At 42.9% G+C, this 10,000-nt stretch overlaps 1 long non-coding RNA gene across 1 annotated transcript in view; it reads right to left on the bottom strand.

Annotated features, from left to right (window-relative positions):
- Nucleotides 1–10,000, bottom strand: part of LOC123517728 — a 63,226-nt gene that overhangs the window by 22,036 nt on the left and 31,190 nt on the right. The window contains exon 2 of the long non-coding RNA XR_006678561.1: nucleotides 2,945–3,004. This is a non-coding gene — a long non-coding RNA (uncharacterized LOC123517728). The remainder of the gene's footprint in view (nucleotides 1–2,944; nucleotides 3,005–10,000) is intronic.

Here is a 10,000-nt window from a genome sequence, read left to right as displayed (position 1 = left end):
CTCCACAGCAAACGAATCATAAAACCCCATGAAAACCCAGTCGAAAAGAATAATTCCACGTGGTTAATGACACTTTTTTCTCCTTCCCTACGTATGATACTGCTATGGGAATACATTCACGCCTCGCTGCCGCTGAAAACACGACAGTCCATAAGCGTCAGAAGCGATCAGGGGCAGATGGTGTGATCAATCCTATATAGGGATGATCCAACACGTCTATGGTGGGTTACGCGCGCCGTCTCTTCCGCTCCACTGCCCACCTATGATTTATGGCCCTTGATGCTCTTTTTTTTCCTCTCTTCCCTCTGTCCCTTCATCTCTCTTGCTCTCTCTTTTCTCACCTCCGCACTTCCTCGGTGGGTCATCGGCCTCGTAAAGGTTTTGTATCTTTCGTGGGAAAATTAATTCATGGACTGATCATTACGAGCGACGCCGAGATGAAAACCTGGGGATGATTTTTTTGGCGCGCGGGTGTGTGTACGTAGGGCGGTGGTGAGAGAAGGGTAGACATCTTTCCCGTTTTTTGTATGGCGGGGGAAGGAGCGTCGATGATGACTTAGGGTCCTAATGATCTTATCTGGATAATTTACTTACCCTTTCTTTTTTTCTGCCCATAACTGTTTAGGAGCAGTTGAAAAAAGAAGGTAAGCAATATCCAATCTGTCTAAACGCGTCCCTCTCAAAATGTACGCAATTTTCAGCCGAAGAGAAAGATGAGCGGCAGAACAATTTCGTGGCCGCGTTTCCGGGAATGGTAAGACTTGAGACGAGACGGGGAGGTTCCAGAGAGATGAAAGATTATAGGTTTAACGGGAAATACTGAGGTTTAAGTCGTATGAGAGGAGAGGAGGGCATGGCAGGAAGACTGAGGGCTTCGGGGAAAATACTGAACATATTTATGCGAGGCGAGAGGCAGTGGAGATTTTCTATGGACCTAAATAAGTGAGTGAAATGTTACAGAATTTACGCCGGACCATAAAATGTTTACATGGAGCGAGTGGCTTTACAAGGAGACTAAATACCTGAGAGGGAATGCCAGGGGTTTACGGGAATAACTAAGAGCTTTCAGGGTGTTTATAGCCACGCCCTCACGCCCTCTTAGCCCTTTCTCTTCCCTGACAGGCCGAGCAAGGATCATTACCAAGAGAGGGGGCAGCGTTGGCTTCATTATCTACACAGTAATGCCTTAACCTGCCCTTTTTCCCTCTCTTTTCCTTCTGCTACCTGTGTACTTCCTCCCCTCCCATCCTCTCCCGTCCACTTCCCTCGCCTCCCCTTCCCTCCCTCCCTGACCAAGACAAACTGCGAGTAATAGTTCTTCAGTGACGTCACAAGCACATCAAGAATTGCCTCACCATTTATTTTGGAGGGAGGGTGCCTCATTAGCGAGACGTGAGAGAGAGAGAGAGAGAGAGAGAGAGAGAGAGAGAGAGAGAGAGAGAGAGAGAGAGAGAGAGAGAGAGAGAGAGAGAGAGAGAGAGAGAGAGAGAGAGAGAGAGAGAGAGAGAGAGAGAGAGAGAGAGAGAGAGAGAGAGAGAGAGAGAGAGAGAGAGAGAGAGAGAGTAATACAAACACATTTATGCCTGAATTAATCATAATGGTTGAACATCAAACAAAGAAAAAAAATATTCTTTTAAGCCTTTCCTACTCTTCTCAGTTTCGTAAGAATTCTGTAACGAGCTTCCAGTCTTGTGAAGTGTTGTATTTCACGAAGAACGCATTAAGTCGGTGCTTCGAGCTTGCAGGTACTATCATTTGAACCCTTTACTAATTAAGGACTTATATCAAATTCCTATAACCGTACAATATGATTTCAGTTCTAAGTTAATTCGAACTTCCTGTTTAACACGCACGCACACACACACACACACACACACACACACACACACACACACACACACACACACACACACACACACACACACACACACGTGATACTTCCTTTATTCTCAGAAATCTACAGAGAAAGAAAGTGCGTAATTCCAATACTAGGATGCGGAAACAAGTCTATTTTTTACCGACATGTGATTCATTCATTCATTCATTCATCTGCTAATTACGAACCTTTTCCATACAATTAACATACAACAACATACTACACACTTTACGTTTTGATATACAGTTATACTTGTATGCCACTCTTCATTAATCAATTACTGATGAATACATCTCATCCGTACACGCAAAAACTATTATACAAATACATACTTTGGTTTTAAGGTACAGTACATGTATCATCGTATAGTTCATCATGTGTTGAGTCTCACGGAGTGGCGATAGAAAGGCAAAACATCCCCTAACGACAACTCAGGTAAGGCAAGACAGGTGTATCTTCTGGTGCATAAGCTGTAGATTAATATCCTCTTTATCTCCAACCGTACTCCCTCTCAGCCCAGTCCCCATCCCGCCCCACGCTATTCCCTCATGAGGTCTCCCGCTCCACCCAGCCTCACCCATCCCCGCCCCCACCATGACCCGCTTCACCTCACCTCGCCCCAGTCAGTCCCAATCTGCTTTTTCTGGCATCAAAAAGGAGTCCAATTACCTGCGCTTTACGGGTCGCTAGCATTTCTCTTTTTATTTTTCTTCCCCCGCTCTATACGGAGATCAATTAGTGAGTCGGTGGGATAGAAAGAAAGAACACAGGTGACTGATCTCTCTCTCTCTCTCTCTCTCTCTCTCTCTCTAATCTGGCCACTCCATCTACGACACACAGCGGAGTTAACACAGATTTGGCTGCACTTCAACACTATGATTCATTCCCAGTGACCATAGTCCCTGTCTCCCTGCCTACCCCTCTCCACGCCTCTCCCTCACCTCACCTCACCACAAAGACATTATTTTAAGCTGCGCAAGAATCCATCCAAACACGCACTCTCGGGGCCGCGGCGGGGAGCTCAGAGAGAGGGAGGAAAACAATAAATATCACGTCGAACTAGCTTACCTGTGTTCCTCTCTGTCTCTGTCTTTCCTTTATCTCGCAGGAAGGCGCCAGTTGTTTCCCCTGAAAAAGAAAAGGATGTGATGCTTACGGGTATTAAAGGGGATGTCGGCAGTGCAGGATGGTCAGACTCATTATGTTGTGCGATGCTGTGTGATGCAAGACTTTGAGATTTATGTTACTTGTGTGTATCAGTTTCCCTTTGTGTGTGTGTGTGTGTGTGTGTGTGTGTGTGTGTGTGTGTGTGTGTGTGTGTGTGTGTGTGTGTGTGTGTGTGTGTGTGTGTGTTTAGTGGTTTCCTACTTGTCTCGGTGTCTTGCTTTGTTTTACATGACTTACATGGCCAAATATTTCTTCATTTTCAAGAGATAAATAATTTACTTTTCTTCACCAGAGTAACAATTATTATCATTATTATTATTATTATTATTATTATTATTATTATTATTATTATCATAACTGATATTTTCATTATTATCATTATTATTATTATTATTATTATTATTATTATTATTATTGTTATTATTATTATTATCATTTCAATCTTGTAGAATTCAAACACACCACAAGAATCATTCCTCTTTTGCTTATGTGTTCACAATTATTAATGCTATCAGTGAATATAATGACAATATACTGTGATATATTTCCTCTGGTAGTGTAGACTGACACTCCAAGATAAAAGAGCAGTCAGGTCAGATCCATTCCTACAAATAACAACGAAATACAGAAGGACTGATACAAGTAGCACACTTAAAGAGGACTTGTCTCCGTACCACAGTGACAGTGCAGTTGAAGGCCACTCCATAACACAAGGGTGATCCAGTGATGCACCCTTGTTTATGGGGAGCGTAAACATTTTCAGGAGTCTACTATAGGCTCTCCACAACGTCTATCTCCATGCCTCATACGACCAATGACATTTCAAACCCGAGAACATCCTACTCAAGATCTAAGAAGACACTCCGGGGAACATTCATAGTCAGGAATCATGTGACTTGTTCTCACTCTGTTCTGTTCTGCCTCTCCTGTCAATCTCAGAGCTGCTAAAAAATTCTGTCAGTCTTGTAAGTAGTGTCAACAGTTGTGAACGCTAAAGAAAAAAGTAAAATGCTGTGGCACTGAGGGCGGAAGGTTACATGATTTGTGACCTTGACTACCATATTTATTGCAATGAAAAGAAGAAGGCGTATGCGAAGAGACATCACGACCAGGAGGCGGCTTGCTACTCTGCGGTGTGGATATGTGCTGGGAGCGTGGCAGCCGAGGATAGATTCCGTGAGTTCCCAGGTGGGCCGAACAACCACCTCGTTTTTGTGAATTATATGATGTAAATTACCATATTGCATACATTTTCTATAAATTTTCTAAAGTACATGTACTACAGTCATATGTCTTTACTCTAAGACTACATACTCTGCCACTTAATCGATTTTCTCTCTTTCTCTCTCTCTCTCTCTCTCTCTCTCTCTCTCTCTCTCTCTCTCTCTCTCTCTCTCTCTCTCTCTCTCTCTCTCTCTCCCAGCAAAGATAGAAAATTGGTACAAGCTTAATATTGAACGAAGATGAAAATCTCAAGGGGAGCAGGATGTATTAATTATTTTTTTGTGAATGGATCAGAGAAACTTATGTAGCTTGTCGTGCCTTGCGGGGAGAGGTCCGCTGGTGGGAAGGGCGGGGGGAGGGGAAAGCCGGACGAGCGAGCAGGAGACAGGAGGCGGGACTTGGCCTTCCCGATAAGATCTTAGTAAACCTAATATGACGTCAACTACTCCAGCTTAACCCTATCTAGTCCCCTGCGTCAGTCTTTCCTCCGAGACACGAGAGTAAGGCGGCAACGTGACAAGACAACGTGACAACATAACGTGACAACACAGCGTGACTATACAGTCTCTCACATACCTCTCGGAAAACGGACACTTGATCTATTCAGTATTGATAAGCGATATTGATAAGGACGTGTGAGGTGTACGAATATTTGAAGCATTTAGCCACTTGACTTGTAGGTTTTCCCTGGATCTTTATTAGCTATTTTGGTGCAGATTTAGAGTGTAATTTTTAAGAACACTATTGAGAGTTGAAATAGTGATAGATTTGTTTAAAGTACTAGATAATTACATCTACATTTCATCTTTATCACTAAATTCATGTTGCGTTACTCAGAGAGCATATGTCTTTTCAAACTGTCATTAATGGTCAAAGCTTTATATTGTGTGTGTATATCATGTGTCTGTTAAAGATATCATAACTTGTCTCTTTTTCTTATATTTACTTGTACATTTATGCTAAGCTATTTCCTTTATTTCCTAGGAAATAAGTAACACACTGTTTTCAGTTATGCCATACTTTCTTGTATACTTGCTATTTTCTGAGGGAAAAGAAAACGCTAAAGCTCCCACCACGCAAGTAACAGCACCGTCACCCTTCTGACTAGGCAGTGCACACTCTTCAGGCCACAAGGTAATGCATTTTCGTGTTTGGGGACGGACACATCCTCATCATCGTGACATGGGGACGCAGTATTTTTTTTGTTACTGTGGTTTCCAGTTACGATATGGAAGGCAACCTATGAAATATGGTCATTAAAGCATGATAACTAACACTGCGAAAATTTCGATGCGGATCATTACATGTATAAGAAATGTAAGAAATACAGATTAACGTTAAGATATTCATTTGACTTCTTATGACCTGTGTTTTACCTAATTCCTTAGTAAAATTTGCATGATTAAAGGCTACATAATTGAAATTTGATACCAATACGATAAAACTTTCAAATCAATTAATAATCTACGCAACGCACAATCAAAACAATCTAGAATCAAGGAAATGAGAGTTACAGTGTTAGCTCCTCCATCTTGTCGGACAGCGAGGTGACGCCTGAGAGGGGAGCTTGGCCGGGCACGCGTAGGAACCACCTTGACGGGACGAGAGTTCTTGACACAGTTTCAAGGCAAGGACCAACCAAATCTTAACATGTTTTCCGTATTTCACGACGATCATTTTTTCTCCGGTACAGCAAAAGCAAACAAGTGAACAACTGTCGCCTGGTACTCTAAGCTTATCACGGTGCTTTGAGATCCTCCCGTGGACCTGAAGAAGTGGTACCCTCGTGTGATGTATCATGGACGAGGGACAGGTGAGAAAGGTGGTTCTTGTGTAGCTTATGAATAAAAGGAGAACAAAGGCACACTGGAGCTGAAAGGGGTGCAAGTGTGTGTGTGTGTGTGTGTGTGTGTGTGTGTGTGTGTGTGTGTGTGTGTGTGTGTGTGTGTGTGTGTGTGTGTGTGTGTGTGTGTGTGTGTGTGTGTGTGTGTGTGTGTGTGTGTGTGTGTGTGTGTGTGTGTGTGTGTGTGTGTGTGTGTGTGTGTGTGTGTGTGAGTGGCATATCAGTGTTACGTATAATATATAACACTGACTTGAAATAAAGGTAATATAACACAACACTTGGTAATTATTATTTGGTAAGCATTCTTCCCCTCTCTCTTCTCCTTCCCTTTTCTTCTTCTTCTTCGTTACGGTCAAAAATGTCTTCTTTCGTCCATATAACATTTATCTTTCTCTCCCTTCCCTTATCTCCATTTATCATCCTCTCTCTCTCTCTCTCTCTCTCTCTCTCTCTCTCTCTCTCTCTCTCTCTCTCTCTCTCTCTCTCTCTCTTTCTCACCAACATCCTTCGAATTATATTAATCATCTTTATGCTTCGTCTCATCTGTCGCATTCTCTCCTTACCCTTCTTATCCTCTATTCATCCTCTGCACTAATCTCTCTCTCTCTCTCTCTCTCTCTCTCTCTCTCTCTCTCATCATAATTACATCATGTCTTTCACTCATTTCCTCCCCTTCTCTCTTTCCCCTTGCTTTGTGTTCTTCCCTCTCTCACGCTCACTCGCTCCATCTCTATCTTATTCTCGCAAAATTAGCACTGAAAAGTAAATATATAGAGTTCTTCCTCTTAACAAAATTAGTCACTTTGTAGGAGTTACGGGAGAAGGGAGAAGGGAGAAAGAGAATGGAAGAGGGGAGGGATGGGGAGGGAGGATAAAAGTGACGGTGATTCAGGGTCGGGAGGGCGAGTGGGGAGGGAGTGGGGAGAGTTTGGACAGGTCACAGGTGAGTTAAGAAACAGGGTCCTTCTACCTGTAATTACAGTGGCAGGTATCTCCTCTTACAAGTTCCTACTGGATAGTAAAACATGTCCTGCAGGATCTCTTTCCCTTCCCTTCCCTTCCCTTCCCTTCCCTTGCCTTGCTTTCCTTTCTCTCTTTCTCTTTTTCGCTGTTTCGTTTCCTTCTCCGTGTTCTCCTTCTCAATGTTTCCATCGGTTCCCTCTTTGTGATATTCGTCTAGTAAAGATAATCCTGTTTCTTTGAATAAATTGTATTTCTAGCTTTTAATGCAGTTTTGGGAGTCCCACCCCATCCTTACCACTCTCTCTCTCTCTCTCTCTCTCTCTCTCTCTCTCTCTCTCTCTCTCTCTCTCTCTCTCTCTCTCTCTCTCTCTCTCTCTCTCTCTCTCTCTCTCTCTCTCTCTCTCTCTCTCTCTCTCTCTCTCTCTCTGTCTCGTCTACCTGCCTAATCACCGCGATAATCAACAAGTCTCACCTGTCACTTGGCTTTGATAGTTACTTCCGCCCTGGGCCATATTCTCCTCCCTAATTATACTCGCTCACTCTCTCTCTTCATCCCCCGTCCCCGACAGTCCTCCTCCTCCTCCTCCTCCTCCTCCTCCTCCTCCTCCTCCTCCTCCTCCTCCTCCTCCTCCTCCCCCTCCTCCTCCTCCTACCTCACGTCCTTTTAATGGTCACCAGAAATTTGCTACCAGCCGAGCCTTCTCGTTACCAAAATAAGGTCCAGTCATTTTAAACACTAATAAGGAAGAAGGTTGGGCCGCTCGGAGCACTGGGAAGGGATGACGGAGGAGCGAAAGGAGGATGTTGTGGAGAAGCAGGATGGTTGTATGGGTAAACCCGGCCATTGAACGTGTAGAAAATGTAGGTTTAGGGTGGTTAGTGGTGGTGATGTGTGGTGGTGGTTGGTGGTGGTGGTTGTAGTGGTGGTTGAGGAGGAAGATGAAAGAGAAGAGGAAGGTAAGATGTCGAGGGGGAGTAGAGGAGGCAGGATGTATTGCTGGGAAAGATATAAGAGAGGAAGGGAGTCGAGGGTTTCGGGTTGGGTGACATATGAAGAAGTGTGAGTAATAATTACGGCTCATAAACACAAGGCGACGGAGCATTACGGAAACGCAGAAACGATCGCTCGCTGGCTCACACCCACCTGGACGGCCTCGACCTGTGTGTGTGTGTGTGTGTGTGTGTGTGTGTGTGTGTGTGTGTGTGTGTGTGTGTGTGTGTGTGTGTGTGTGTGTGTGTGTGTAGTGTTGCAATGTTTGAGATTAGTAGCTTGCCTTCTAATTAGTTTTCACTTCATGTTTACACTAGAGTCAATGTTATTTTTTGTTGTGGCTTCTCTGTTAGTGTGTGTGTGTGTGTGTGTGTGTGTGTGTGTGTGTGTGTGTGTGTGTGTGTGTGTGTGTGTGTGTGTGTGTGTGTGTGTGTGTGTGTGTCATTTCATTCGTTCTCATCCATGATTTTCTTTACGAGGAGCTCCACATTTCTGGGTCTTCGGCTTCCGGATCGTGTTTGGCGGCTCTTGACGAGGGTAAGTGTTCGCGTTTGTGGCCGGACGTTGCAGAGAAACAACACTGGTCAACCTGCCTCCCACAAACTGTTTCCCTGTCCCACCATCACTAGTCTCCATCCATATACTCCTTTTAATTCTCTCCTGGGCCTCCCTTTCCCATTAATTGTTCCTCTTTCCATTACTTTGTTTCCTTCTGTCTTTGCAACGATTTTCAGTCTCATTAATTACTACAGTCTATCTTTTCCTTTTATTATCCTCATTTTTTTTCTGTTTCCTAAAATCTAATAATAATAATTTTTCTGCTTTACTTACGTTCTATCCGTCTTTCTTTTTTCATATATCCCTTCCATCAGTTTTCCGACTCATCATTCAGTAAACACACTTATTTCACCCATTTTGCTTTCCCAAACCTCGTACTGGTCGCAAAATGGAACTCTCTTTTAATATTTGTCAAATGTCTCATATTCCCTTTAATTGACAGTTATGCCGCCAACACTTTCCATTGTTATGTCTTCTCCTTATTAATTGAAACACTTATTTTCTCATTTTCTCATTACCCAAGCACTATCCTCCAAATGAAAACATGTTATTAGTAATCTAGCGTGTTTCATTCCTCTGAACTTGAAAAATCAATGCCACACACATTTCACTATTCTGATCTACTCTTCTCCCACTTGTTTCCTGTCCTCCTGCCCACTCTTTCCTCTCTCCCTTCACTGATTTTGGGCTTTCCTTTGTACTAGCATTCCTTTGTACTTTTAAGGAGTATATGCTCGAGATCCGGATTCCTTCTTTTTTTTTTTTTTGGACAGAAGTCAAGAAAGTTTTGCCTGGTTAAGGATTTCACTCTGGCGTTGAAAATATGAAGAAGAAGAGAAAGTTAGGAATATTTCGGCGAATGGGATTATAAATTAGGTTTTATTTATATTTGAGAATTCATCCACGCCTCTCTCTCTCTCTCTCTCTCTCTCTCTCTCACTCCCGTAATAGGTAGGAAAAGAAAGGAATAAGTGCAGAAAGTATGAATAACAGCGGAGATATATGAAAATAGAATATAACAGTAAATGAAGAAGGAAGAAGAACATAAAACAACAGCAAAAAAAAATTACTGACACTAAAAGAAAAATAAGAAACGCAAAAACACCAAACATTATAATGCATGAAGAACCTCAAGAATTCAACCTTAAAACAAAGCTAGGTGTAACACGGAAAGGAATGCTCCATAAACGACGAGGCAAACCAATAAAACCTCCAGGACGACCGAGGAAGCAAAACAACAACAACAACAACAACAACAACAACAACAACAATTACCAACAAATAACACGCCAAATAAAATAAAAAAAAAGGAAAAAGTGGATGCAAATCATAAACTTACATTATTTTCCTTCCTTATGTCTTCTTCAGTCCCGCCTCC

Source organism: Portunus trituberculatus, chromosome 42, assembly GCF_017591435.1.
Source record: "Portunus trituberculatus isolate SZX2019 chromosome 42, ASM1759143v1, whole genome shotgun sequence".
Taxonomy (NCBI): Eukaryota; Metazoa; Arthropoda; class Malacostraca; order Decapoda; family Portunidae; genus Portunus; species Portunus trituberculatus.
The sequence above is the reverse complement of the archived record's forward strand: the minus strand, read 5'-3'. Positions and strand labels throughout refer to the sequence as shown.